Here is a 3305-nt window from a genome sequence, read left to right on the forward strand (position 1 = left end):
CCCAGCCCCTAACTGATCCTTTCAATAAAGTGATATGTCAGTAGTACAACTATGTTAGCTATCCTGTATTTGCATGTATACGTAATTTTCCCCTTTTTGGTTTTTCTCCGGTACCGGGAACTGAACTCACGACCTTGAGCTTGCCAGACAGGCGCTTTTGCCGCTGAGCTAAATCCCCAGCCCCGAACTGATGTGCTTTAGATGAATAAATTGAAGCTCTAATTTTTAATTAAGACCTTGTATGAAAATACAGGGAACACAAAGCCAAAACAAAGTTTGCACGGAGGTGTCATTGTAAATGCACCTATAGATATTGTCTTACCATTCTTTTAAGGTAAAAATAAAAGCCCAAGCCCAGTTATATCTGACAGTCTGAATAACACCATTTTGATGAAATACTGGTAAAGCTTGTAGCTTTTTTTACACCACTACAGTATGACTCTTTTAGAAGCACATCTTGGTACAACTCCTGAGAAACCTCTCTTATGGAAGGGATCAGTGGATCCATCTGTAAAATGCTGAATACAGATGTGTACCCTATTTTCATGGCAGGATGTTAATTGTCCAGCAATGACTGCACATAATCAATGAAGAGTCCAGAATCTTAAATCTTTCAGTGTGCTGACTAGGACTCTGGCTGACTTTAAAGGGCCTGTTAAACTTGTCCTCAAACAAAAGACTCTGAAGTGCTGTTTTCCCTTTTATAATATATATTTTAAAAATCATGCCACCTGGTAAAATCTTCTGCTTTGATCCGCTTTCTAAACAAACAAAAAAGCAACTGAGAGGATTATAGGCTATTTCTATCAACCACCCTGAGCCTGAGGGAAGACTAAGAGTCCTGGAATCCATTTTGAAAAACCAACTGGACTAATTCTTCTTTTGTGAATGAGGGCCAGAGGACAGAAGCTAATTCTTCTTTCTCTACCTAGCGTCTTCTGTATTTATTTGCACAGATGCATGTGTAAACAAGTGGGTGTGATTCATGCGTACCCATTCATCTTTTGTTGGCTGGCAAAACGTAATGAAAAGAAAGCAAAGATAATGAAGGGAAAACAAAGCAGGAAATAAATAGTAACTACATCCATAATTTTCTCTAAGATGAACATCACTGGATGTTGTTGATAATTCCATTTTATGTCTAACTAATGGCAACAAAATAGATATCACATTTTTTGAAAAATCTATGTCAAAAGTTTTAAGCTTCAGATTGTAGGAGTTTAGACAAAAACTCAACATACTTTTATTTAGAAATTTGATACTGAATTTCTATTTGAAAGTTGTAGAATTCTTTCTCACTTGAGAAAATGACTAAATCTTCCCTTTGCCTTCTGGGAAGCTGAAAACAAAGAATTGCTGTTTATCCCCTCCCTGAAGGCTCTCACAAGGCAGCCAGTGAGTTCTGTGTTTCAGACCACAGTGGCTGGAGGGACTGTTGATCTGCTTTTGTTGGAATGGAAACGAAAGGCATTTTGATTAATGGACTTAAAGTCTGCATAGTTTATTCTGACTTTAGAGCCAAATCCAAGATTATTTGCAAAAACACTTATTGAAAGAATTAGATTTTTAAAAACTGCTCAGAAACTGTTGAGAGTTATTATTTAGATGTACACACATAAATGTGTATAAACACACACTTCCACAGACCAGGAAAATGGTAAAATAAAGATTTAAGACTTCTCATTTTGTCTTTGTCCCTAAGAATGAGATCTCAGTGTAACTGCAAAGAAAAAATGTGGTTATAGGTTGGGAAATTTAGAATAGGCCCATTGATTTCAAAGATTCTTATATCAAATGTCACAGAACTTCAAATAGCTTTCCTATTTTTATCTATGCAAACCACATTTAGTAAAACACAAATTCAGGAACTATTTGTAATCTGTTTGATTTTCTAACCCATTGAGAGATAACAATAATGAAAACAAATGGGATTGCATAAATCTAAAAAGCCAACAAACTAAAAAGCTGAAAAATTGAAAAGGAACTAATAAAGAGATAAGCTATGGAGTAAAAGAGAATATTTGCAAACCACCCATCTAATAAGGGGGTAATCTCTAAAGTATATTAGAGACTCAAAGAACTTCATAGTCTGATTAAAACCCTGAACAAATAACTTAATTAAAAATGGATAAAGAATCTCAGTAAATGTTTCTCAAAAAAAGACATGCAAATGGCCAACAGATATATAAAAAATGTTCAACACCACTAATCATCAGAGAAATGCTTGTTAGGACCATAGAAATATCACTTCATGACTGTTGGAATGGCTTCTATCAAAAAACAAAAGATGGTGTTGGTGGAATATGGAGAAAAGGTAACCTTTGCACTCTATTGGTGGAAATTTTAGTGAGTATGCCACTATCAAGTTTGGTAAGAGGGTCCTACAACAAATTAGAAATGGAATTACCATATGATCCAATAATCCCAGTAGTGGGTGTGTGTCCAAAGGACATGAAATTAATATGTAGAAAAGACATTTATAGTCTCGTGCTTACTGCAGCATTATTGATAATAACCAAGATATGAAATTGTTGTAAGTGTCCATCAACAAATGAATGGATAAAGAAATGTACATAAACACAATGGGGTACTAGTCAGCCTTAAACAAGAAGGAAATCCTGTTATTGGTGGCAACATGGATAAAACCTGTAAGATATTATGTTAAGGAATGCAGCCCAGGGAGAGAAAGAAAAACGCTTCACGATCTCACTTACACGTGGAATCTAAATAAGTTGAACTTACAGAAGTTGAAAACAGAAAGTTGGTTGCTTAGAACTGCAGGGTGGATGGGGCGGAGTTATTGCTTGAAGGATAAAAATTTTCAACTAGATACGAGGCATAAGTCTGAGAAATCTATAGTACAGCATGATGACTACAGTGAATAATAATGTATTGTGTTCTTGAAAGTCACTGAGATTTTAAGTTTTCTCATCACAGAAACTGATCGTATGGGAAGTGATGTACATGGTAATTAGCTCACCTTGCCCATTGCACAATGCATGCATATTGTAAAGATTATATTGGGAGGAGCTGGGGATTTAGCTTAGCGGCACAGTGCCTGCCTGGCAAGCATGAGGTCATGAGTTCAATTCCCTGTACTGGAAAAAAAAAAAAAAAAAAAAAAAAAAAAAAATCAATATCTAGGAAGTGGGACAGTCTTGGAGAACTTGAAATTATATGCTTAGGAACATTAGTGGCAAGAGCTTCTGTGGCTATTACATTCTATTAGTAATTACTTGTAGAAGTCCTGAGATGACATTGAAAATGACTTTAATGGACTCAGGATATTTCTCCACCTGTGCCTT

At 35.6% G+C, this 3305-nt stretch overlaps 1 protein-coding gene across 1 annotated transcript in view; it reads right to left on the minus strand.

The window, feature by feature from the left end:
• Positions 1-3305, minus strand: part of Cdk15 (cyclin-dependent kinase 15) — an 87699-nt gene that overhangs the window by 35020 nt on the left and 49374 nt on the right. The window lies entirely within an intron of this gene.

Source organism: Chinchilla lanigera, unplaced genomic scaffold, assembly GCF_000276665.1.
Source record: "Chinchilla lanigera isolate Chin_1 unplaced genomic scaffold, ChiLan1.0 scaffold00056, whole genome shotgun sequence".
Classification (NCBI taxonomy): domain Eukaryota; kingdom Metazoa; phylum Chordata; class Mammalia; order Rodentia; family Chinchillidae; genus Chinchilla; species Chinchilla lanigera.